The following is a 27,992-nucleotide window of genomic DNA, read 5'->3' on the forward strand; positions in this document are numbered from 1 at the left end:
GCTGTCATTAGTTACGGCGTCCACTAACCCGCCCTCTTTCTGACTTTAGCCCGGCCATCTTTACCACGCCCAGGTTAAGTCACCATCAGCGAGCGGGCCAAGGCTGTCACAGCGCTGCTTGATGTGCGGGATGCCGGGTTGTTAAGTATTTACAGGCCTTCAGTGGCTGTAAGAAGCCTCGATGGGAGTCGACGGTGTTGAGCTCACAGCAGCTGCAGTCAGCCGCCTCTTTCAGGAGGGATTGGGAAAGCAATGCAGCTCAGAGTCAGTGAGCTGGACGCGCTTTATCCAGGGATAACAACATGAGTAATCACTCTGTGGTCACAACCTCCATCCCAAACCCCTTCCTCATTTGTGTACCATGTGGGTGTAAGTGTGTAGGTGAAACTTTCTGTGTAGGAGGTAAGCTCGGTTACAGAAAATCCATGGAATACTTGCAGTTCGTTAGTCACCACTGTGCGGCCTGTGTGTGTGTTGGGAGGTTTCTGAACTTACAAGAGCAGGAAGTCAGTCTTTAGCTCGGGTAGATTGTGATTTTTCTTTAGGGAGGCTGTTAAAAGGTTGACAGTCAAGTTGGTGAGCTGAGCTAAAGAAAGCAAAGTTCATATTTGTTTTCCTGCCTCTACTGTGACATGTCTCCTTGCTTTAATGTCAAAAAGATCTTTATTTTTCTACCTCTTTTCACCCTCTGTCTGAAACCAGAGCCCAGTCTGCTCTGATTGGTTAGCTGGCCGGCTCTGTAGTGATTGGTCAACCACTTAGGCTAAGGGGCGGGACATCTCTATCACGTACAATGTGTTGGAGCGCTAGCCAATAGAAGTGCGAGTTTTACATATCATAATGTCACGGAAGTAAACGAAGAAGTCCAGTGGAGGCGTTTCAGTGTGTCACTCATACCTCTGCACCGATCTGGTTTTCATGCTTTTCCTTTTAGGAGCAATTACTTCTCCGAGCAGCAGACATGATCCTGAGGAACACGAGGCCTGATCTATTTATTCCACGTTGTCAGTTATGAAAACAGAGTGGGTGGAGGTTTGGACACAATCATCCTGAACTCGTGACTTTTCAGTATACAGTAACTAGACTTGGACACAAACACTGATATGATGTTCGTGAATATATTTGAGAACAGAACATGGATATATATATATATACTGGATGTACATATTATTCCAAAGTAGTTCTACGGTGCATGAACCACGCAGCCCTCTTCCTTTCATCGCCACGATTTGCCTAACATCTGGCTCTGCGTACGGCCTCTCTGCTTGTGTTAGCCGATGTTATGACAGCAGAGTAACTGAGGAGATTGCACTGAGAGAAGACGGAGCCCCTCTCCGGGGTTCAGAGGGTCATCGGCCCCGTAAAAGCCAAAGACAAACCGCTGATGTTTCTCAGCCTGTGTGTTTGCAGTGCAGCTGTTGCTCATTCTCATGTTTGTTTCTGTTTGCTCTCACAGGAAGTTTGTTGAAGACTGAACATATTTAGAGGGAGAATCTCAAAGGGGGTTTCAACCCCTGGCACTCCACTGACCCCCCCCCCCACCCCCACCTTTAAAACCCCGCCTCCAAGACCCCTACGAGGATACAGACCCAATCCTGAGAGGAGCTGAAGCTTGGTGGAGCATTGGACGTAACAAACCTTTCTGTAAGTACAAGCATCCTGTTTTCTCGTTTTGCAGCATCATAAATATCACAAATGTCGTCTATTTTCAGCGTTAACAGTGTGTTTTGTTGACCTAGAACAAAACACACTGGACTTGTTGATCAGTAAAGTATCTTGAAATACTTACAACAGTGTTTGTCCACCAAAGACACTCAATGAATGTCCCAGGAACAATACTGCGGGTCGTCGGACATAATATGATTATATTATGTCCTAATTCAGGATATTTAAATCAAAAATGTTGTGTTTGAAGGTGGAGTTGAGTCATATGTTTTGCATTTCTCCAATGTGCTTATCTTAAATGATCTTTCACACTTTAATCAGCAGCTATTTTTAATTCATCTGTAATGTGAATCTCTTCATTTTGGACTTTTGTTTGGATAAAACAACCGTTTGAATATTTCGCCCGAGGCTTTATGAAACCTTTAGTACGTTTTCATACTTTTCTGACATTGTTATCGACACAGACCTTTGTCTAATCGAGCATAATGGTTTTTGAGAACTGGACTTGTTGATCAGTAAAGTATCAAACGCACCAAAGACACTCAATGAATGTCCCAGGAAAAACAAACAATACTGCGGGTCGTTGGAAATCATATTTGTGTGCTATAAATTCAAGCGGCTCAGATTGCCACAGAAATGGAGAGAGCAAAGTCTGCCTCTGTTAATAGCCTTCCTTTATTATACCCATACCTGATTGTATAAGCTACTGTAGTGCGGGTCATGATTTGAAGTGTTTTTCCAGTGGCACAAAGAGAGCTTTCAATCACCGCTCTGCCTCACACACCCAGGTAGACAAACAGACACGTAGCTTTACGTTATGCAACACAGTGTTGTTTTCCGGTAGCTAGCTGAGCTCTTATTTGACTGCCGGGCCAGCTCTTTATTCATGCTCCCTTTTCAAAGCGCTACCATTGTGCTGTGATCTCTTTTTTTTGGCAACACGAGGCCATTGTGGAGAATTGTGCGTCAGTCAAAAATGAATAGAAGCCCACTGCTGACGGCAGGGAAACAATACATGATTAGGAAGGACGGCGGAGTATATATGAACGAGGTATTGAACTGGATTGCTGGCATCGAGGTGGCATGAGGGGCCCCGATGTGGACGGCCATTTTCTGCCTGTCATTATTGATGACACAAAGACATATCAAAGGGGGTGAAATGGGACAGAACGGCAGTCAATGCGGTCGCACAGGCGTGAAACGTGATCAGACCGGCGAGATGAATAGAGGTATTATCGTGCCAGAAAATGCTAGAGAGACGGAGGCAGAAAGGGAGTGAGTGGCATTGCTCTCGTATCTTGTCACCCACTCACTTGACAATGCAGGCAGTGTGTCCTTCCCATCATAAGTGAAGCACAGTTTGCTACATAGTTCGCATGTATGAACATTTGTTCACGGCCCACATGCTTTAGTTGAAAAACAAAACGGTTCTCTCTATGCCAAACCAAAACAACGGGATGCTCTCTGTTAACCCGGCCCGGTTTCAATTTGCACAACTTAAAGTAAATGCGCTGAATTAAACTCTGAACCCCGCGGTCACCTACCAGTTTAGTTCATATCGTTATTCAGGTTTTTTATAGCACATTAACTCCGTTCCACTCCCCACCACCTGTCGACAGGAACCTCGTTTTGGCACCTGTTTTTCTTAGCTACCAAATTAGGGAGAAAGTCAGTACCGTACTGAGAATTTCAGCCGTCTGTTTGTTTCCGTCATGCTTTTAGATTCAAATCTTTGGAATGTCTGTGTTTGGATGAAAAACATTGGCAGAAGGAGAGGACACGTGTCAGTCCTAGTTTTAAAATCCAGGACGATGCAGGTGTATTTTGTACCTGAGCTCGCTGAGATGCCCCCCCGAGTACATTCCTCGTCTTTGCCCTCTGATAAACTCCAGTTAACCTCTCTCCCTCTCCCTGAGGGCTCCTTTCTTTATCAGTGGCCCTTATTCGCTCCTTTCTTTCCTTTTCCTTCCTCCTCGTCTCGTGCTCTTGCTCAATGTTAAACGAGGGCACGGACACACTCGGATGTGCCGAGACAAATTGGCACAGAGGAGGCAGATGGCGATGGGGAGGAGACTGGTTGTCATGCCATTTGCCGCAGCGACATGAATTGATCTCCGTGCCGCAGAGCAACCACACTCGTGTAATCCTGACTCTGGTTACCCCATATATACACACAAACACACACACACACACAACACACACACACACACATACACACGAGCTCTGCCACCCTACACCAGCCTTCCGTCCCCATTAGTATCAGTGATGTGTGCAGCCGAGGCGCTTGCTAACTGTCACTGTCTCTCCACTCGGAGAGGAGGGGGACGCTGAGGGACTTTGACAGAGACACAGAGCTCAGACTAACGGTAGGCTGGTGGCACTCTGGGAGCCACGACACACCCCCTACCGCAGAGACACATACCATCACTGATGCACTGTACATGTTAGCAGGCTGTTCTATTTACAGAGCCGCTGTCTTAACAATGTTTACCCTCGAGACTCTGCTACAGCTTGACTAGATTCCCCCATGGGTGTTGTGATATTGCAACATGGCTTCTGGTAAGATCACAGTTTGTCAGACAGGACTGGCGTTTGCTCATTAGGCTGTTTCCCAGGGATGTGGAAATGTTCCCCAATTGAGTGCTTTTTTCTTTCTTCAAAGCAGCGCTGGGAAGGGATTTTAAAAACACTCCCATCTTAGCTTAAATCATGCGGGGCTGAAGCAGAGAACAGCCTCTCAGCTCGCAGGAGGTGACACACTTTAGCTAAGGGCATAAAAACAGAGAGTTTTACTTTATAATGTTGCTTCTCTTCCCCCTGTACAAGAAGATATTCACAGGTCAGGATGACTTGTCCTTTTGCAGGAAAACAAAACACTTGAGAGGATGGATGTTCAGGTAATATCAGTTTGAAGTGTCCTCACAGACCCATTTGTGAAAGTGTACAGTGTTTTTAGCCAAGTAAGTCAACATATGCAGCTGCATATTCTTACAAATAAGTCATCTCCTTAAGACATGGATGTTATCTACTGTCCACTCATATGAGATCTAATTTGGTTGAGTAATATCACATTTTTAGACTTTACAGAGCATGTACATGCACACAAACCTAAATAACACACTATGGAAAACCCCACAAAGCATAATAAGGCCTCGTTTTTTTTAAATGTAACTAAACATTTAGTAGTCTTAATGTCACCTGTCACTTCATGTGGTGTGTGAAAAATCAACATTTGAAATGACCAGCTTTGTGTAATGGGTATATTTGTGAACACTGAGGCACGATAGCTTCTGTCTGTAGCTTAAGAAATAATCAACACCCGCAACAACTCTTTCACAGAGCAAGGAAACCAATCTTCCGAGTCAAATGAATGGAGTTAATTATAAAAATACAAGATTTTAAATGGAGTAAATGCTTCAGATTCTCTTTCCATTACAACCCTGCCTTCCCTCAGTGGGCGGGGGGATGGGGTAATTGCTGGCTTTAGCTCTCCTTACCTGGAACGTGACGAGATAACGTTCCCACGGTTGCTCAATATTCAGTGAACCTACGAGCCCCGAGGAGTGATATCGATCCGCAGATGTGATGTATTCCCTGCTTTCCTCTCAGGCATCTGCACAGTCATCTGTGTGGGAGTCCTGATGCTACCTCGGAGAAGAACGCATACAAAGATCGAGAACACTGAGAAAACCGAAAAGCACATTTCTCATATAGTTGAAGGCCTTTGAGGACTTTCCTCTCGCTGTGAACATAATTATTTTGTTATTGATCGGCAGTTTGCTGGTGTTCAACAGTGATCTGATGAGCTTTTGTTTTACCACAAAGACAAGCATATCGACTGAAACAGAGTAATATTTAGACTTGGAAGAAACTTTCTGCTGACTCTCGTTAACAACGGATAATTATGGTCACATGGGAAAGCTGAAGTGATGCAACATCCCGGAGCAATTCAAACTCGCCATCTTAGCAAAAACATTGTCAAACCTCCCCCAGCATGCAATGTTTTATGAGATGTCCACACGCTATTAGACGGTCTGAGCTGCTGGACAGAAGCCAGGTTGTTACACCAACACACAAATGCAATCGCGTGTCCGTGAACACAGACAGCGAGCTCCGAGGAGAAAACAGCCCTCAGTTTGGGATAACAGCTCTTTCACTGTCAGCACAAGCAATCTGCAGGCCTCCCTCCCCACAACCACCGCCATAGTGTTTGCATTCGCCAAATTCATAGAGAAACAAAAAGCTCCCAGGACATGGAGTGCAAAAACAAATCTGCAGCCGAGTTTAAATAAATAAGCTCCCGATAATGGCAGAGAAATCCTTTTCTAAGAGCATAATATTACGGCTGTTTGCTTTCCAGAAGGACAACAGGCTAAATACTGGAAGAAAACACTCTCACACAAAGCCACTCCACTCCTTGCCTTCATGTGAACATCTACTACAAAACTAAAACATTTGAAAATACAATAAATAAGCAGTAATGGTGCAAGTGTGGTGGGAAATTGGTAAGACATTGCGAATAAATCACGGCCAGCAGAACATTTCCCCCCCCCCTCTCTGTCCATGTGAAACCCAAGTGAGCCAGGTTACTAACTCCACCCACAAATGGTAAATGGACTTTACTTATATATCGCTTTATCCAGTCTTTTTAAGACCCCTCAAAGCGCTTTATGTCATTCACACAGAGCAGTGTACCTTGCTCTCGGACCTCACACATCGCTATCGGGAGCAGCTCAGGGTTAAGTATCTTGCCCAAAGATACAGTTGCAAGAAAAAGTATGTGAACCCTTTGGATTCTCCACACATAGCGTTGTTCCTTCCAAACAACTCAACGTTGGTTTCATCTGTCCACAGAATATGTTGCCAGTAGTGCTGTGGAACATCCAGGTGCTCTTTTGCAAACTTCAAACGTGCAGCAGTGTTTTTTCTGGACAGCAGTGGCTTCCTCCGTGGTGTCCTCCCATGAACTCCATTCTTGTTCAGTGTTTTACGTATCGTAGATTCGTCAACAGAGATGTTAGCATGTGCCAGAGATTTCTTTAAGTCTCTAGCTGACACTCTAGGATTCTTCTTCACCTCATTGAGCATTCTGCGCTGTGCTCTTGCAGTCATCTTTACAGGACGGCCACTCCTAGGGAGAGTAGCAACAGTGCTGAACTTTCTCCATGTATAGACAACTTGTCTTACCGTGGACTGATGAACATCAAGGCTTTTAGAGATACTTTTGTAACCCTTTCCAGCTTTATGCAAGTCAACAATTCTTAATGGTAGGTCTTCTGAGAGCTCTTCTGTGCTTCTCATGGTTCACATCTGGCAATGCTTCTTAAGAATAGCACATTCAAATCTGGTGTGTATTTTTTATAGGGCAGGGCAGCTTTAACCAACACCTCCAATCTCGTCTCATTGATTGGACTCCAGGTTGGCTGACTCCTGACTCCAGCTCTTGAAGAAGTCTTTAGCCTAGGGGTTCACATACTTGTTCCACCCTGCACTGTGAATGTTTACATGGTGTGTTCAATAAAAACATGAAAACATATTGTTTGTGTGTTATTAGCTTAAGCAGACTGTGTTTGTCTATTGGTGTGACTTAGATGAAGATCAGAACACATTTTATGACCAACTTATGCAGAAATCCAGGTCATTCCAAAGGGATCACATACTTTTTCTTGCAACTGTACATCGACAAGTTGGCTGCACGGGCTGGGATCGAGCCCACTACCTTCTGGTTGAAAGACGACCGCACTCCCACACAGCCACAGTCGCCCAAAAACAAACAATATACCACATGAACAAATAAGAAAACAAATAGACCTTGCATTCTGCACCTACACTCCCCATAACCAGGACTAGTGTTTGCATTTGCCGTATATTCATAGAGAAACAAAAAGCTCCCACAACATGGAGTCAAAGAAACACTCTGCGAGTTTAATGAGATACTTTCCATGTAACGAGAGAAATTCATTTTTAGAGCTCATAACTGCTTCTACAATGTCAGCAGACATGGCAGCAATGCTACCACACCCCACTCAGCGTGAACGTCTGTACCAGGAGCAGGTTCAGGTGCTGTGGACGTGAGCTTTACTCTAAACTCAACACTCTGAGGCAGAGCTGTTTCTCTGCTCAGGCTTGAAACATTTAGCCAATTTGAATAATGCGAGTGGTATCGCTGCAGGTCGAGGTGAAAGTCAGCAAGCCCTCCAAAACAAACTCCAGGCTGTTTATAATTACAATTTCAAATTAGCAAAGGTTCAACCGTTTAATACTTTTATGTCTGAAACAACACGTAAAGGTCACAAAACAGCGGATCTTATTTTAGTAGGCTTAATTTATGATAATGTTCTGTGCTGTTGAATAATGTTTACTTTGAGGGCAAATTCAATTTAAAAAAAAGTTCAAATATTTACCCATTAAAGTTGTCGGTGTCACCCTCAGATAACTCCTGTGTGCATTAACATTGGACTCTTGGCTGAGCTCCAGGAGAGCAGCTCGAGATGGAAAGGATCTTTAGTTTTCTAGCTTGTGGCTGTTTGCACTTGTCAGCTTGACACCGTTTCTCCACACGTGCTTGCCAAAGGGAAATGGTGTTATTCCTTTTTGCTGCCAAAGTGGAGGTGGACTGTCAAACATAGATTTTAGTTATATTATAAAAACTTCTGTTACACCATAACATCCCTAGTTCATATATAGTGTAAAGCAGTTACAGGTAACAAGTTCAGTTACTTAGTCAAGTCAAAACTCAAAGTCAACTTTATTGTCAACCTCAAAATATGTTTGTACACACAGAAAGATCGAGATACTGTTTCCCACGAGGTCGAAAATAACACGTTCAAATACAAGAACACTCAATAATGACAAAAAAACACAAAATAACCGTTAACTTCGAGTAGGATATTTGTGACCCGCTCTATCGAACTCAGTCGGAAGTCGCAACGACTCATTTAAAAATAAACGTGGATTTGCGTAAAAAAATGGTTTTTTGGGGTTCGGGTGTTTTGTTTGATTTTAAATAAACAAAGTCTTGGCTTTCAGAATATGAATATTTCCAAAATCACACGATAAATACATTTTTGAAGCTTGTAAAGGGACGAAGACAGCTCTCACTTCCGCAGCGCCGCCCCCCATCCCTCCGCTGAAATTATGAATGTAAGAGTATAGTGATCATAGATAACAGGGCAGGGTCCGTTACAGTTTGTTTTCATCTGATTTCAAATAAACAAAGTCTTTCAGAATATTAAACTTGTTTCGGAAAATTCAGATGATAAATACAGCTTTGAAGCTTCGGCATAATTACAAGCGGAGAACGGAGTAATTTAACGGCACAGCAGGCGTAACAACAGCCGGAGTGTTTTCCCCGGGAAACAAACACAATACACACAAACACAAAATTACACACACACACGTATACACACACACACACACACACACACACACACTCGCGAGCTTCCCCCAGACCAGTAATCCAAACGAAAATATCTTCCCTCCGTAGTATTTTGATAATTTGCTAATAACCAATCAGATCGATGGATTCCAGAGAAGAGGAAACTTTGAAGGCCTTTTTCTCAACATGATGACTCGGTGACAGTCATCATATAATGTGACATATTTCGCTTAATATTTGGAGTACATCAACAATCCTGATATCATTAGAAAGCTAGGAATCTCCTCTTTCCAACGGTGTATACAACTCAAAATGTGTCTTCAGGTCAATGCGACTGATTTCGATAGAGCAGGTCACATATATAAAAGAAGATGATGGGCATTGTGCAAATGAGTGCAAACTATTTCCATAGCAGCACTTAGGTGTTGCACCATTGGGTTTGCCTACAGTTGGGTTTATTCAGAAGCCATTTGAGAGCAACACAAGAGGACGATCTTTCCGAATCAGACGCCATTGTGTGACAGAAATGCAATCTTCACCCAGACAGACAGACACATTTGTATTTGGACAGCATCAGATTCCAGCCAGCTCAAATGGATCAGAAATCCTCAAAGATGTGAACAAAACTTTTAAAGTTATTTTGAAAAGCGACGTCGCAATTTGAGCCTCGCTGCAACCGACAGACTTGGAGGCGAGAGCTGAAGCAAGGCTCAAAGCCTGGAGTTTTTAATGACAGAATGTGCTCCGTTATTGAGAAGACTGATTAAAAACCCTTTGTGTCATGGTCTGTGCGGCATGAGCATATGGCCAAAGGGCTTAAGCACTGAGAGAAGACATCTGCAATTTCAACTCACTGACACAGAGGCAGGGGAATGAAATAACATGCAAGATTAAAGTAAATCTCCTTCATTCCTCTTCCAGAGAAATGCCTCATGTTGTGAGTGCCAGAGTTTTAAAGAAGCTTTTCAGTGGAACGCAGTGTTTTAAGGATAGATTCACAATGTTGTCATAAAACCACCATAAGGTGCTCAAAATATCCTCATTCCAGCTGGAGACACACCCCTTCATTTCTGAACGGAGAGAATGTGTTTCATAAAAAGCAAAAACACATCTTAAATATTATTTTAGATTCAAGGTCAGCCATATTTGTACGTGCGCCATCTTGGATTTATATGTATGTTTAAAGACCCATTTTTTTTATAAGCTTCCCAGTTTCTTTCAGGGGGTTGTTGATCTCTTCTGCAATTCAGCCATTAGTTTTGAATTTGGACGGCAGCCAGCGACAGGCCATAAAAAACACACAATTTATTAAATGTTCACAAAGGTTAACAGTGTGTATTAAAAAGAGCATGTGTTTACGGGTCGTTGGTGGCAAACATTAAAATGATAAGTTGCATACATGGTTCAGCATACTGCACATCCCAAATCTAACACAAGTTATTAAGATCTTTGCATGTTTTAGACAAACTATTGCATAATCACTTTTAAGATCAGATTGCAGCGCCACAAACACATCGGTGTTCCTTCATGAAGCATCGTGACATAGTGTTAAGGTCAGTGTATGTTTTGGTCATTGGATTTTCTTTTCACAAATGGAAATTCAAAAACAAAAAACGACTGGATATTTGATTTTTGTTTTCAAATAGAAAAATTGAGGGCGTTTTTCTTTATCATGGTCAAAAATGGATTTACTAAACTTAAAAAAACGGGATGATTTTCATTTTCAAAACCCCGTTTTTTCATATTCTGCTACCGGAAGTCCTCTTTCAAAATAAGAGCGCAGATGAGGATGGTCAATCCGTGTATCTACGGTCCATTTGTTTTCACAACGAAAACAGCCAAGACACATATTGAGCCCAGATAATGAATGTTATTAAGGGCTGTAAATATAATAGGCCTGTGTCTGAAATGGACAACATTGTTAGGAGATTTCAACTATACAGCGATTCTGCACTGCGGTCCCTCAGCCGTCTCGAGTTTGTTATTATTTTTTCTGCCAATAGTTATTCGTGAGATCGATCCTGTTGGACTCAGTAGCCTACTAGTGAAACTAATCCCACAACAAGTACTATGAAGTACTTACTGTGTACTTTTTGAGTAATCCTCTGTCAATGTCCCCTCCCGCAACCAGGTCTCCTAAAAATGACGTTCCCACAGAGCTAAACTGCATTCTCAATTACGTTTAGCGAGAAAGTTTTTTTTTTTTTTGAAAGACAACTTCCGGTAGCAGAATATGAAAAAACTGTTTTGAGAAGTAGAAAATGAAAATCATCCCGTTTTTTATGTTTAGTAAATCAATTTTTGACCATGATAAAGAAAAACTAATATCCAGTCGTTTTTTGTTTTTGAATATCCATTTGTGAAAAGAAAATCCAATGACCAAAACATACACTGACCTGTTAAACTCTACTGCAGATAATCATGGCTTACATCAAAGCAAACACACTGAACAACCCGAGGTACTGTAGAAAGACAGTGTGAATGTTTGTAGGCACTAAAGCTTCAGAAATAATGGTAATGTATTCCTTTTCCATAACCTGCACACCCCATCGTTGTCCCTCTGGATGCAAAACTTTCTTTTTGTTTTTGTTCAAATTAGATTTGTGCAGGAAATGTGCAATTGTAGGAGTCCTGTACATACACCAGAGACTTCCCCCTACACTCCACACTGTCTTTCCGACTACCCGCCTCTCTGTTTACCTTCCTACTTATTATTCTGCCATGTCAATATATGCAGAACTGCCTGAAAGCTTGTAGCTGCTTCCTCGACTTTGTGTGATTTTTAAATTGCTCCATTGTATAAAGTAGCTGCTCGTTTTGAGGCTAGTATGCTGTCAATTATTGAAAGAGGATCATTCTTCATAGCCCCTCGTAGTGGTTCATCAGTACCCGACAACACGGTGCCCGCTCCACAGAGGCTCTAACTAAGTGAAAAAATATGCATCGATTGAGCGTCAAGGTCATTGTGGCGAAGCATTTCCCAAGAGGGATGAACATTCATCCGTGCGGTGACCAAATAAGGCCAGGTGGCTGATGAACTCAGGAATACTTTGACAAACCCCTGTCACCAGCGACAGAGGAAAGTAATGGTAAAAGTTACACATCCTTTACTCAAGTAGAAGTACAGATACTCTGGTAAAAGTAGAAAATGGGGGGGGGGGGTGCTAGTGGATCGCCGGAGCTGTTAGATTAACATTAACATGCTTATTGTAGTTCTGAGTGCTCTGCCTTGCGGCCTGTAGCACCATCCTCTTGATGAAGCATATGTGCGGGCTGGACAAGGAAAGGAGTGAGCAGAGGGTCGAGTTGTCGATTCTTGTTCTGTTTTTCTGTGACTATCTAGTTGAGTGCGCTACTAAAGAGACGCGCTACTATGGAAACCAAACAATGGTGTAGCTGTAATAAAGTCAGAGTGGAAACAGTCGTGTGTAAATATGATTTTGTCAGAAATATGACCCCGGGAGGAAACCGGGAGAGGGCAATGAAATCGGGAGACTCCCGCGAAAATCGGGAGGGTTGTCAAGTATGGTGTAATACACATTCAAACTAAAGGAACCAGCCTGTTTGGAAAATGTAAGAAGTAGAAAGTACAGGTATTTGTGTTCAACATGTAAGAAGGAGAAAGTACAGGTATTTGTGTTCAACATGTAAGAAGTAGAAAGTACAGGTATTTGTGTTCAACATGTATGAAGTAGAAAGTACAGGTATTTGAGTTCAACATGTAAGAAGTAGAAAGTACAGGTATCTGTGTTCAACATGTAAGAAGTAGAAAGTACAGGTATTTGTGTTCAACATGTAAGAAGTAGAAAGTACAGGTATTTGTGTTCAACATGTAAGAAGTAGAAAGTACAGGTATTTGAGTTCAACATGTAAGAAGTAGAAAGTACAGGTATTTGAGTTCAACATGTAAGAAGTAGAAAGTACAGGTATTTGTGTTCAACATGTATGAAGTAGAAAGTACAGGTATTTGAGTTCAACATGTAAGAAGTAGAAAGTACAGGTATTTGAGTTCAACATGTAAGAAGTAGAAAGTACAGGTATTTGAGTTCAACATGTAAGAAGTAGAAAGTACAGGTATTTGAGTTCAACATGTAAGAAGTAGAAAGTACAGGTATTTGAGTTCAACATGTAAGAAGTAGAAAGTACAGGTATTTGAGTTCAACATGTAAGAAGTAGAAAGTACAGGTATTTGGGTTCAACATGTGAGAAGTAGAAAGTACAGGTATTTGAGTTCAACATGTAAGAAGTAGAAAGTACAGGTATTTGAGTTCAACATGTAAGAAGTAGAAAGTACAGGTATTTGGGTTCAACATGTAAGAAGTAGAAAGTACAGGTATTTGTGTTCAACATGTAAGAAGTAGAAAGTACAGGTATTTGAGTTCAACATGTAAGAAGTAGAAAGTACAGGTATTTAACTATTGATTGGTCCAGACGTCCAGACTGTTACTGCGACAGACTCAGGCAGGCGGCTACCTCCTCCTTCCTCCCCTGATGAAAGGAACTGTTTGAACAATTTGACAGGACATACAGTCACACAGTGCCAGAGGATAAAGGAATATGTGTCCTGGCTACCTACATCCTCCTGCTATCACACGTTTAAAGATACCATGCCTCCATTGTGTCAGTCACAGCAAAGGGCAGCTTTAAAAAAAATCTGTTTTCACGCTCATGTGGCACAGCTTGTCCTTGTGTTTTTCCCGTGTGTGTCACTCACCTTTTGGAGGCCACAGTTCAGTGGAGAACGGTGCAAAAAGAATAGCTATAAACATAAGAAGTTGGCATAGAGGGTTGTTGTGGTGTGACTCTCAATTCGGTTAAGGTTGCTACTAAGGAAGGAAGTACTAGTTACTTTGATATAGGACACTTTGATCATCGCTTAAAAACACACAGCTTAAAGAGGCCCTATTATGCTTTTTGTATGTGATAGGCTAAAAAGCGGGACATCTCTCAGCGGTTGACCAATCACAACAGAGTCGGCCAGCTAACCAATCAGAGCAGACTGGGCTCTGGTTTCAGACAGAGGGCGAAAATAGGTGCTGCAGCACAGACAGTATGAGATAAATAAAGAGCTTATCGAACATTAAAGCATGGAGACATGTCCCAGTAGAGACAATACATACTGATATACACCTGAACATCAGCAGGAGAGGACTCTTTAAAGTAGAGACACTAATACTAATATGAAATTGGACTGATATCTACTTAGTAGATTTGTAAATTAATTTGAAATGATTCAGCGCTATATACAGCATACATTTGGGACAAACATCAGATGCACAAAGACAGCAAAGTCTACCAACCAGCACATTACATAACCTCTCAAAGCAGTTGTGAAATTTCCCAGATAGAAACACTACATACACTCAGACTGCGAGACATACAATCAGTACAACCAGCTGTGGCGTTAGGAGTGAAGACCTTTGACAATGTCTGCCAGAGGCCACGATAAGTCATCTCAAATGCCTTAATGTATACAAGCCTACACACACACACACACACACACACACACACACACACACACACACACACACACACACACACACAGTTTCCCTTGTTCTTATACACAGACACATTCAGCCTCTTGTCAAGGCAGCACAAGAGTAATGGCCCCGGGTCTGCTCCTGAACACAGACTAATGAGAATCTCAAATCCGACAAGCAGAGTGCATTTATCACGTACTCACACTTAATGACACCACCACCACCCATGCTCAGTATCAGGCCCTGTTATAGATGGTCCTGTTTGTACCCTCACTTTCCTATTATTCCTGTAGCTGGTCAAAGCCACAGGAAGGATGAAGAGAGAGAGGGGGGGGGGCGGGCGGATAGACTCTGAGTCAGCGGTGTGTCTTATAGCGAAAGAGAGCTTTTGTTGTTCTCCTCTGTCCTATTTCTTCCCGTCCATCTTTTCTCTTCTCCCCCAGCCCTCCCAGTGTGCATAGTCTACTCGCAACTTATTTTATTCTTTTTGCGTCGGCTTCACTCGTGTCTCTGTGAAACCTGAAATGCTGATGAGTGAAACACTTTGAATGGCGAGGGAGTCGACAGATGAATGCTACATGCGCCGCTTTGATCTACCACTATGGTTTTTTTATTTGTTGGGTGACGTGACTCTTTGAACAAGGACTCCTGACTCGAGATACTGTCTGTCGTTGGCTTTCAAACGATTAGACAACTGGCAGCAGCTATTAAGAAGCATATTGCTCATATTCGATGATGTGAAATTACCATTTAAGGCAAGATTCTTATATTGGCGTGCCTTTTTATAAACTCTAATCACAAAAGCTGCTCACGTCAATTCAGAAGTAATGACATCCTAACTGCAGTGCCTCTATTATCCTCTGATGTTTATGAAGGAGGGAAGGATTGTTTAAGTGCTAATTAGACAGACTTTATGCAAGCTCACCGCCTCTAATGACTGTTGGGGATTTAGACGGAGATAAGAGCTTATCGTCCTTAACTGCTGGAAAGGCTACATTATCTACAGTCAGCTCCTGGCTGTGCTTTAACCGGTGTTGGGACTAACACGTTACTGTAACGCAACTACCTTTTGCGGTAACTAATAACGTTACTAGTTACCTATTCCCATTCAGTAACGCCGTTATAGTTACTGTGATTTAAATGGGTGCGTTACTGCGTTACATTATGTGATGGAACTGAACCGAATCTCCCTGCGGATGTAGCTTACAGGCGAATACAGCGATGTCCTCTCACAGCACCATGGAAAAGTGAAAGTGACCAGAGAGGAGTGATTGGTTAACGCGGGGTAACATTTCAGGGTAAGCCAATCAGAGACAGAGTTGGGCGGGTCTTGCCTTATGGGGAAAATACACAGACACACAAACACTTGCTAACACATACACGGCAACGCTCACCACCAGCACACACACACACACACACACACTATGGCAGATGCAAGTATCAGCGAGAGCAGCAGCGCATTTACAACTTGGAGATATAACCACTATTTTCAATTTGTGGGGATAAAGGACGCAAAAAATATTACGGTCAAATGTAAACTGTGTGCAGGACAGAAAGCATTGTCCACATCGAATAACAGCAATGCCAATCTCCTGAAGCACCTAACTAATGTACATGTGGGGAGTTGTCTTTTATCTTACGGTGCCACAGAACAACACCATAACTTGTATTTGTATTGTTATTATTTTTAAAGTAAAGTCACTTGTTACTGTTATAATTTAGTAACTAATAAAGTAACTAGTTACTTTTTTGAGAGCAGTAACTATAACTAGTTACTTTTTAAAAGTAACTTGCCCAACACTGGCTTTAACACACCTCACACACGTGCAGAAACACAAACGACCACGAGTCTAAATGGCTTGGTTTCAGTGGTGTTGTCAGGACGATGGACCACGGTGATTGACGCCTCTGATTCTGCCTCAGAGATCTGATTAGATCTGTGGGATCGGCGACCGGGTCTTATGATTCGTCATTTGTCAATTCGGGACACGGGTTTCTTTCTGTAACTCTGACCCCAACAGCCAAACAGGAAATCCAAACACAGCTGTTTCTATACACAGTGTCTGAACGAGGGTTCTTTCCCAAGAAGTTTTCAGCTTTAAAAAGGTTTCATTTTTGTAGCTTTGATGGTCTCGGTCCTCAAACTATTTCATAATACTATGTCCGTACTTAGGGCTGCTCAATTACTCGTATTTTAATCGCAATTATGGCTTGCAACGATTACGAAAACAACGTAATCTAAATAAAACCTTTTTATTATTACTTTTTTTTCAAATAACTTGGTTTTTCAGTTGAATTATATTTAAAGTTCAGGGTAATCAACTGTTAAAAACATACTGTTCAAATAGTTTTTCTCCAATAAATTGATGTTTCAAAGTAAATGGATAATCGTTTTTAATAATCGTGATATCAATTATTGACCCAAATAATCGAGATTATGATTTTTGCCATAATCAAGCAGCCCTATCCGTACTACAAGAGGTCAATATTTGCAGCACATAACTTAACATGTATTGGATTTGTCGCCGTTTGTTCATTGTCCTACTGCATTGACTCGACACAGGAACATACTGTAAATACAGGTGTTGATCCCGAGTGTCTAAATAACTTGGTCAGTTTGTCTAAATGCTCAAAGGACACATTCATAGTATCATCTGACTTGATTTTCAACCATGGTTGTCTGCATCCCCTCCTTTTAAGACAACCTAGGTTCAGTTTTGTTGTAGTTGTACCTGCTGGATCAGTCTTCAGAGAGACTGCTGCCAGTAGAGTTCAGAACTTAATGAATCCCAATGATGGCGCCTAGAATCGGACCGGATTATACTTCTTGTTTGTGTCTTTGACTGATCATTAAAGTCATTAAGCGCAGTGGATAATTTGGTGCTGCCTGTGACGCTCGGTGCCGATGAAGCAGGACCTGCCAGCCTGAGTCTGAATGCTGGAATTGATTGTCTGGCTGATTCCAGACCAGTGAGCTGTGAGACGCTGTCACACATCCCTCCACTCTCCTGCCTTCTTTTTCCTCATTTAGTTTGACTGTCTTTCCCACTGTCACTGTTCACTGTTCCATGGGCTCCTACTGCCTTCCTCCCTTGTTCCCTGACACCTTGTAGCCTCTGATGGAGGGAGAGGAGCCCATGGCCGCTGACTTTTCTTGGTAGAGACGGACTTGTTAGAGCCATAAAACGAGATGAAGAGAGCTTGAAAGCGTCTGGGTCTTTCACGATGATATCATCAGTGTGAGACAGCCGTAATAAAAGTGTGCTCAGCTGCCTTCGTCTGCCTGATAAGACTTCTGTCTCTTTTCATTCATGCTCTTAAGACTTCTGGTGTGTGATGAAGCTCACGATTGAATGTCAGGTTTGCACATACAAAAAAAAAGGTTTGATAATGGTATGCATGCTACAGAGACTGTTTGTCCCAGAGAAAATGATAAAGTGTTTAATCTTCCCAGGAACAGCAAAGCACACAGGCATGATGATGCCATTATCTCTGTGAGGCACTCTCGCCGAGAAGCCTCACTCTTACCCTTGATTTATATTTCCCTTCATCAGCATCGACCACTCGGATTGCAAAAATCATTCATTTAGAAAAGCAGGGCTCGCTGCTTTTGTTCTTATTCGACTGAAATTCCCTCAATGTACTTTTGTCTCACATTACATGTCACATGCTTTTATCCAAAGCGACTTACATACTCAATACTGTGGACAATCCCCGCAGGAACGCTTTGGGGTGAAGTCTCTCAGGGACATGCTGACTGCAGTGGGGTTTGAACATGTGATCCCAACACCAACGCACAACCCACTGCGCCACACGCCTCCACATTCCCGCGGTAGCCCCCCCCCTGCTGCTGCTGATAATCTTGTTGGGGTAATGTGACAGGGATGGATCTTCTGGGTGACGGCCGTTTGATTGCCTCTGCTAAAAAGGGATCGTCTCTGCTATTTATCTTCCTTTGATCAATGTCTCCACTTCTGTTCCTTTGTGTTTTATATTTTAAATAGTGAGATCACTTTTGGCACTCTTGAAACTGTGTCTTCTGTCAAGACAAACACGAGTAAGCATGTGACTTCCTTCATGAAGAAATGACACCTGCAGTGAAGGGAACTGTGATATGTGTCCTTCCACTACCAGCCAAACTTTGGAAATGTGCCACTCAAAACCCGCTGTTCGTGGAGAAGGGAATAAAGAAAGTTCTGCTAGATTGATAATTCATGCAGGATGTCTTTCAAAATAGGAAGTGCAAAGAGTTTGAAATGCAAACGGTGCAGCAAGCTAATTGGTACCACAGGGGAGATGGAGATCAACGGGCCTCTGTGTTAATAGAGAATTCTCACTCGCTTTGTCCGTTGCCGTGTGAACGGACACAAAGAGACGTCGGCGAGTCCTCAAAGTGGAGGTCTTCAACGGGAGCATCCTTCAACAATGCCAAAGAAGAAGTTAGACGTGTGTCCACTCACTTTATCACCCATGCAGGCAATTACTGGCTCTGATTGAGTCAGGTGAGTTTTACAGGAAACCTAAGAACAGCCAAGGCTTTTTTTATGTCTTCAAATCCTTTGTCAGAAAGCGTTGGGCTTTCTCTGCTCTTGTATTATATGTAAATCTCATGGGCGGTGTTCTGCTTACCAGATGGCGATTTCTTTGTTGTTGTTTTCTGCGGTCGAGCCCTCTTCCATTGGCAGTCCTCGCCGCCATGCTGTCTCATTTAATGAGCTACCTCAGCGTTCTTACCTGCAGTGCAACTGTCTGTTTAAAAGCCCGCTTACACTCCACGCTGTGTATTGCTTTTTATTCTAGCAACCAAGCTGTGGCACAGATCACAGCATCACAGGCATGTTAATCTTCCAACTCCAAGGTTAGTTGTAAGGTCAGGATCCTGTGTTCGCATTCACACAACACAAGTCTAATTTGTGTTGTCGTTTTGGGCCGGCCTGACTCAGTTGTGCTGAGGTAGGACGTTTTATTCTGTTGCGGAGGGTTTATTTTGAGTGCGTTCTGCTTACTGCACTGACAGCAGAACGAGCCAAGCCAACCCCCCCGGAAAAGAACTATACAGTGTGTTTAAGCATTAATGAGGTTGCTAAGTTACAGGCACACACATGTGTAGACCTGTAAACTGGAGTCTTGTCCGTGAGTTTGATTCTCAGGTGATGCATGGAGACCAACCACCATCACTAAAGCCTTTCACCTCCTGCTTTGCTTCAGCCAAAGTGACAGGGGTCTCCTAGCTTGGGTTGAGCTTGAAAGCAAATCTCCTGGCAACAAGAAAGAGTAACCTTTTCTCTCTCCTATCGTCCTGCCCTCTACATATTAAAGCATTTCATTAGCATATTTTCATCCTGTCTGGTCTGTTGAATGTCTTCTATATCCGGCCTCTCTTCTTACCCTTGTAGGGGGTCAGCATCTATGTAAATCATGACGGGCCCAGGCAGCAACATGGTGTCCTGTGAGAGGAGATTATATCCGTTCTTTCATCCTTTTATATCAATTTCAGCCTCTATTGTTTTAGCAGAGCGGACAACAGTGTACAGCGTTAGATTAGAGGTGTTGTGTTTCCATGATGTGCATACAGATATATCAGGGGAGATTATTTATTGCACAACTTCCATACTGATGTTTTTTACCCTATAAAATATATGCTGTCTTCATTTTTACATGGGGCTTAGATATGCATGAGATTTATGTTCATACTCACTTGTTAACTTCAATGAAACGGCTGCCATTCATTTTAAAATGTCCTCTGTAAAGTTAGGGCACTTTCTTACCCACTCGTACATATTCCCACAGGGGGTTGATCTCGACTGGATACATTGGCTGACTTCGGCCCTCGGGTCGGATTAGACTCACTGAAATAGAAAAAGGTAAAAATGGAAACACAGACAACAACAACACTCTTCTTGCTCTGAATTTCGCAGCAGCACCCTCGAGAGGTATCCAATTATGACGCCCTTGAGGGAATGACAGTGCTTGGATTTCTGTCAATACAGGGTTCAGGTAGTGTTTCTCAATAACAGTTTGAATTATTGATGTCGGAGAGATTGAGAGGAGGAGAGGGTAGTTAACAATCACTTTTATGTATGAAGAGGATATGAGGGAGACGGGTGAGCACAATTGCTGCCCAGCATATTTTAAAGTGATCCGTTTGATTAGGCGACCCCGAGGTAAAACTCGTTTGAAATGCCATAAGAACCGCAGAAGGTGCTTTCTGAGTGACAGGAAGCACAGACTGGTCAGGGATTATATCGGCCTCTCTGAAGATGAATCTAAATAATTAAGAGGAGGCAGATGAATGAAGAGCTATTCACCGGGGCATGATGGATTCTTCTTCATCTGGGCTTTTTTTTTTTCTCTGCCCAGTGCATATAGACATGAAGAGGATGGATGATGCCTGCAGCGGTCTGCCGATCGATCAGAGGACCGGCTCACTGTCTCAGTCTTACATATATCCCTCTGAGTGAAGTCAGGCCAACCTTCTGTCTAAAGAAAGAAGTCCTGAGAGTGCGTTTCACTCGAGGCACTGCTTCTATTCTCAGAGACTGATACCCATGCACAAAGCAAGGAGTTGGTGCCAACAATTTCGATACTTATTGAATGCTGTATATCGAGTGAAACACTATCGTCCATGCACTCACAACTAAGAGCGTACATCATATCAGTGCCGCTTTGAAACGGTCTTCAGAACTTTTGTTGTCTCTCGCTGTCAGCTTGATTTTACTTTGACATCAATCCTCTAAAGATCTGCCATTGAAGCTTGAGTACTTTAAACAAGGCTCTAATCTTTGGGGATCTTCGATGGGGACAGAGCGGTCTGACATTGGGTGACAGGCGATGGCCTCTGCAACAGGGCAACCCATCACTTGTCTGAACTCTGTGGGCGCTGAGGTTAAAGCGGCAAACCCCTGGGAACAGACTGAGTGGCATTGATTGCATGGAGGGTCCCAACCTTCCCTGATAGACACATTTCATCATGGATGCCATCTTGCCCTCTCTCTACCCTGGCACAATGCAGACAGACTGTATTATACTGACATCAGGCAGTTGACATACTAATCCAAGAACTAAAGGACTACGGGGACCATTGATTTTCTATTCTTGGTAAAAGCAAGAAAGCCAGCCGTCACTCCTTTTCGACAGGGGATGCTAATGGACTTTTTAAAATGTTGCCACGCAAATCCCCTGGAACCGTTCTGTTTTTGCCAGTGCCGAGCGTTTGAAGTCTACCGAAATCCCCAGCTCCTTTTATCTGACATGTTTGCAGCAAAAAGCCGAGAGTAAAGACTCGCCTCTGTCTCGGTGTTTATACCCAGCATCTGCCTGGACACTGACAGGCAACAGTGGAAAACTAAACTCTGACATTGGATTTAAGAATGAAATTCACAAATACTGAAGCTACTCACACGCATATATGTTGGACTTCTGTTTTGAGTAAGCATTTGTTTTCCATACACAGAAGTAATGGGTGTTTTTAGCACAATATTTTAATTTACAAAGAAAAACCTTGTTGAAATTACCTTCAGATCCCGGAGATATGGTTTCAATCAAGCAGCAAATTCCAGGTCTGAACAAAAAAGCCAATGATGAATTGCTTCACACATGCAGTATCTCTACGTCCAACAGGGGGCGACACAAAACGTCTATAGTTACATAGAAGTCAATGAGAAAATCCAACATTCGTCTCACTTGATATATTCAAGTGCGAGGAAACGGCTTGTAGCTGCCACATTTTTGCCGCTCTTGGACTACGGGGATGTTGTGTACATGAACGCCTCAGCTCACTCCCTTCATCTGCTGGACGCTGTTTACCATGGGGCTCTGAGGTTCATAACCAACTGTAAACCCCTCACACACCACTGCACGCTGTACGCTTTAGTCAACTGGACATCATTATCAATGCGCAGGTCACTGCATTGGTACAAACTCATCTATACCGCTATGCTTGGACTGCTGCCCCTCTACATATCCACTTACATATCACACAAACAGTACAGCTATAGACTAAGATCTCAACATTACATCACTCTGTCCGTCCCCTCAGTACGCACGGTGCTTGGGAAAAAAGCCATATCATACTCTGCCCCCTCGACCTGGAACACACTTCAGCAGGAACTTAAGCTGACCACTTTGATACCCATCACGGATTTTAAACTCATTTTAAAAAAGCTGGAGAAATCATCTGTGGGTGTTTGCACCTGCTATATCTGACTGCTGTATATGGATTTCAATGACTACTTTTTTACGATGTTGTATTTGAGTGTTGCCTCTGTGTTTAGTGTCCTGTCTGTCTGTAACTTTGTGTGGTAGTGTTACCACTGACAGGTCTCTCTTTAAAATGAGACCTTGTGTCTCAATGAGATCTACACCTGTATAAATAAAGGCTAAATAAAAAAATTAAAAAAAATAAAATTCACTTGTAAACATGTTCTTGATGAGTTAATGATTTCACTATGGAGTTGATGAGTCTTCCTCAAGATAGCATAATGCTTATTTGTGAATGATGGTGCTATTCCGAGTAAAAGAGAATAGAATAAAGCAGCGTATGCTTTAAGAAGTTGTAATGGATCAGTGTTTCTCAGTGTGGGTGGTCTCCATGTTTTGTCTTGCAACTTTAACTCTTTCACAATGTGTTTTCAATTCTCTAAAAGTGAATTCCTTGTGACCATATCAAGATAAATGTTTTGTGTATCGGCTATGCATTGGCCGTTTCTCAATGTCGAGTAAAGCTGCTCCAGAGCCACTATTTCAAGCATACTACGTCATCGAGTGCCGCCGAAGGACTGTTCCAATGTCCAGCATACTTGGAATTCTACCGAGCCCGTCATACTTCGTAGCGAGACATTTCCAGGCTGCACATGTGTAGACTCCGCTGTCTTAAAATCCCCACAATGCTTTGCGCACGGACCAATTTCCCCAAATCTGTGGTGGAAAATGTAAGGCGGGGCCTCTCAGATGACGCACACCTGCTAGCCTGTTCCACTCTTTGTTTTCTGAATGCCAGGAAGTATTCTTGCCTCGCTTCTGTAGCAAGTGACTTGGAAGACATGTGCTACCAAGCAAGCGTACTCGACATTGAGAAACACCCATTGTCTCGTTTCAATTGGCACTGGCAAAAGGGCCAAACCAATGGGTGATGTGACTTTGTTAGTATACGTTCTTATAAAAAGTGAATAGTTTGAAGCAGTTTTGAAAGAACATTTCATTTCATAAGACGTCCATCAAGGAAGCACTTCCAAAGTTAGTCATGGATATTAAACGTTAATCATTTCAGAGGAATTACAAAAATAAATAAGTGAAATAAGCGGCTCTAAAAGCTGCATATCTGTATAAAATGTAATGATCTTTTTGAAAGTATTGCTAATCGTAACAGGGCTGTAACTACACTTTACTGAACTCCTTTGAACCCCGTGTAATAACTGTCTGAAAACTAGCCCACTACGATTCACCTCTGTGTCCTCGGGGGATTGGTCCCTCAATTATTGCCCACCGCTCCTTGATCCCAACTCCAATTTGCTGCGACGACGTCTTCGTGGTTAGCCATTGGAAATCTAATTAGCAAAGTTCCTCCTGTGTGAGAGGGTTGAGTGCAGAGTTGAAATGACTGCTGGGTAACAGAAAGGCTTTCTCCAGACAGACAAATGTGTCAGATATTTACGGTCAGAATTGATGGTCAATATTCACTGACTGAGACCTTCGGGATGTTTTTTTCTTCTCATCATTGGTTATTTATGAATGTCAGGTAGGGCGTCAGTGCATAATCAACTCGGGGAAGTTGTGAGCGCCGAGAGGAAAACAACCCGGTGCTGAGCGGTGTGATTCGTGTCATGGGACTGCAGGGAGATGAACCGTCCCAAAGCACATTAGGGAGGGACGATATGTCTCAGGCCTCAACAATGAAGTATTTGTTTCACCATGCACTATTCATATCATGGGTTGTTTTTGTTTGTCACAATTAATTCGCATGTGGTTGTCCTGACAATAACATCATAATCGACAGGTTTGTAATACATATACAGGCCTGACAAAGCTAATCTAAACAACTTCACACACGGTTATAATTCCCTTATACTAATGGAAGATGAATGTTAAGTCGTCCGTATTCTAATAATATTAAATGTTTCCATATGTGTGCCTGCTTTCAAAGCTTCTGTAGATATATCTTTTCAGCATAGAAAGGATGAGTAATTGTTGTTGGAGCTGCTCAGTGGGGATATGAAGACACTAATGTAACCTGACATATCTATAAGCACAACATCAGTGCTCTATGTGCATTTGTATGAATTATACAGCATTACCACCACCTTTCTATTATATTTAACAACCAGGTCTTTGTTGTCCACTTTTTGTTCATGAACCTATCTTTGCATTTAATTCCTTTAAACATGTTAATCTTGTATCCACAATAACACCTTACCTTTACTTGTCATTGCTATATTCATGGCTTTATATAGCACACAGATAGCAGAGGTTAACGTGGCTAATTGTGTCTGAATTTATCGAGGAGTCCAGGGATACGCTTACTCATTATACTGGCTGGTGTGTACCACAAATATGTGAGAATGGAGGATAGTTGGGCTTAAATATGTCCATTGCCAAGGGGCTGAGAGATATCCGAGTGCACAGAGGTGAGCGGCATACTCTATTCTGTGGCTATCAAAAGCCAGTGGATTAGCCTCACTGCCAATGAGGGTCAGGGAATAATGGAGGTGATTCTTCATTGGGATAATGCTCTGCTGTTTAGTTTTATGCACCAGGTTTCTGGCAGGAGAAAGACTTCCCGAGAGTGGACAGGTGCGTACTGTGCAGAGCAGTTGATTGAGGAAAAACTGGAAATTATGGTTTTAAATGTGACGTTTTATGGGAGTGAAGTGTTTTTCATTTACTCAAAGGAGTTTGTGTATGAATTCAAATGGCGTCCTGGCCTCCATGCCAACCATTAGGAGATTATCTTATTATGTAAGTCTTACTTCTGCTTTAAAGAGGCCCTATTGTGCTTTTGGGGGTTTTCTCTTTCCTGTATTGTATTTTTGTATAGGATTTTGTGCATGTAAATGGTTCTCTCTCCCACACACACACACACACACACACACACACACACACACACACACACCACACACACACACACATATACACATATACACACACACATACACACATACACACATACACATACACATACACATACACATACACATACACATACACATACACACATACACACATACACACACATACATACATACACACACACATACACATACACATACACACACACACATGCATACACACATGCATACACACACCTGAAATGCCTCCATTGGACTCCTTTGCTTACTTGCCCCAACACATTGTACGTGATAGGCTAAGGGGCGGGACATCTCTAATGGCGCGTTTCCACTGCAGCGCGGAGCTCGCTTTAAGCGTGCCGAGCCGTGCGGGGCCCGTTTTCACAGTCGTTGTCATCGTTTTTCTGGCCCCATAAAATCGTGGTTCTAGGGCCAGGAACAACAAGGCTGAGTCGGGCTGAACTAAACTAGAGAGAGAATCGCTGGCAAGGGGGCTACAACTACAACAAGATGAACATATTTGACCGTGAATTAATTGTAATACACGTTTCAAAATGATGTCGAAGTAACAACATACTGATACCGGTTAGTAAAAACCATGAATTAATGCTTTGAAAGTCTGCAGACAGACGGCAGGCGAAAAACCCTTTTTAAAATGCGTGTTTTCTAAATGTAGCTTGGCTAAGCTAACGTTATATATGCTCCGACCGTCCACACTCACAACAACGGCCTACAGACATAAATAAACCAGCGACTGTATTCACCATGACACAGGCAGTCTGTGGTTTGTACTTGTTTAACTTTTGTCTAGTTTCTAAACAGATATGAGGAGCTGTGAGCTCTGAGTGCTAAGAGCTAACAGCTGTGTTGTTTTTCTGGGGCTCTCATTGAAGATGACGTCACGGCTCCGCCTACACTGCGTTACTATAGTAACTACCCCAGTTCCTAAACTGTAATGGAAACGCAGCATAAAGTGAGCCAGTCCTAACGAGGCCTTGCCATACCGAACGAGGCCGTGTAGTGGAAATGCGCCATAAGTGGTTGACCAATCACAACAGAGCCAGCCAGCTAACCAATCAGAGCAGATTGGGCTCTGGTTTCAGACAGAGGGTGAAAAGAGGTAGAAAAATAAAGATATTTTTGAACATTAAAGCATGGAGACATGTCACAGTAGAGACACTACATACTGATATACACCTGAACATCAGCAGGAGAGGACTCTTTAAAGTAGAGACACTACATACTGATATACACCTGGACATCAGCAGGAGAGGACTCTTTAAAGTAGAGACACTACATACTGATATACACCTGAACATCAGCAGGAGAGGACTCTTTAAAGTAGAGACACTACATACTGATATACACCTGAACATCAGCAGGAGAGGAATCTTTAAAGTAGAGACGCTACATACTGCTATACACCTGAACATCAGCAGGAGAGGACTCTTTAAAGTAGAGACACTACATACTGATATACACCTGAACATCAGCAGGAGAGGACTCTTTAAAGTAGAGACACTACATACTGATATACACCTGAACATCAGCAGGAGAGGACTCTTTAAAGTAGAGACTCTACATACTGATATACACCTGAACATCAGCAGGAGAGGACTCTTTAAAGTAGAGACACTACATACTGATATACAGTACACCTGAACATCAGCAGGAGAGGACTCTTTAAAGTAGACACTGCATACTGATATACACCTGAACATCAGCAGGAGAGGAATCTTTAAAGTAGAGACACTACATACTGATATACACCTGAACATCAGCAGGAGAGGACTCTTTAAAGTAGAGACACTACATACTGATATACAGTACACCTGAACATCAGCAGGAGAGGACTCTTTAAAGTAGACACTGCATACTGATATACACCTGAACATCAGCAGGAGAGGAATCTTTAAAGTAGAGACACTACATACTGATATACACCTGACCATCAGCAGGAGAGGACTCTTTAAAGTAGAGACACTACATACTGATATACACCTGAACATCAGCAGGAGAGGACTCTTTAAAGTAGAGACTCTACATACTGATATACACCTGAACATCAGCAGGAGAGGACTCTTTAAAGTAGAGACACTACATACTGATATACAGTACACCTGAACATCAGCAGGAGAGGACTCTTTAAAGTAGACACTGCATACTGATATACACCTGAACATCAGCAGGAGAAGACTCTTTAAAGTAGAGACACTGCATACTGATATACACCTGAACACCAGCAGGAGAGGACTCTTTAAAGTAGACACACTACATACTGATATACACCTGAACATCAGCAGGAGAGGACTCTTTAAAGTAGAAGCACTACATACTGGTATACACCTGAACATCAGCAGGAGAGGACTCTTTAAAGTAGAGACACTACATACTGATATACACCTG

At 42.6% G+C, this 27,992-nt stretch overlaps 1 protein-coding gene across 1 annotated transcript in view; it reads left to right on the forward strand.

The window, feature by feature from the left end:
* The window catches only part of sema6e (sema domain, transmembrane domain (TM), and cytoplasmic domain, (semaphorin) 6E), a gene marked incomplete in the record, with an annotated part of 112,559 nt that overhangs the window by 14,213 nt on the left and 70,354 nt on the right, over positions 1-27,992 (forward strand).

Source organism: Gymnodraco acuticeps, unplaced genomic scaffold (genome assembly GCF_902827175.1).
Source record: "Gymnodraco acuticeps unplaced genomic scaffold, fGymAcu1.1, whole genome shotgun sequence".
Taxonomy (NCBI): domain Eukaryota; kingdom Metazoa; phylum Chordata; class Actinopteri; order Perciformes; family Bathydraconidae; genus Gymnodraco; species Gymnodraco acuticeps.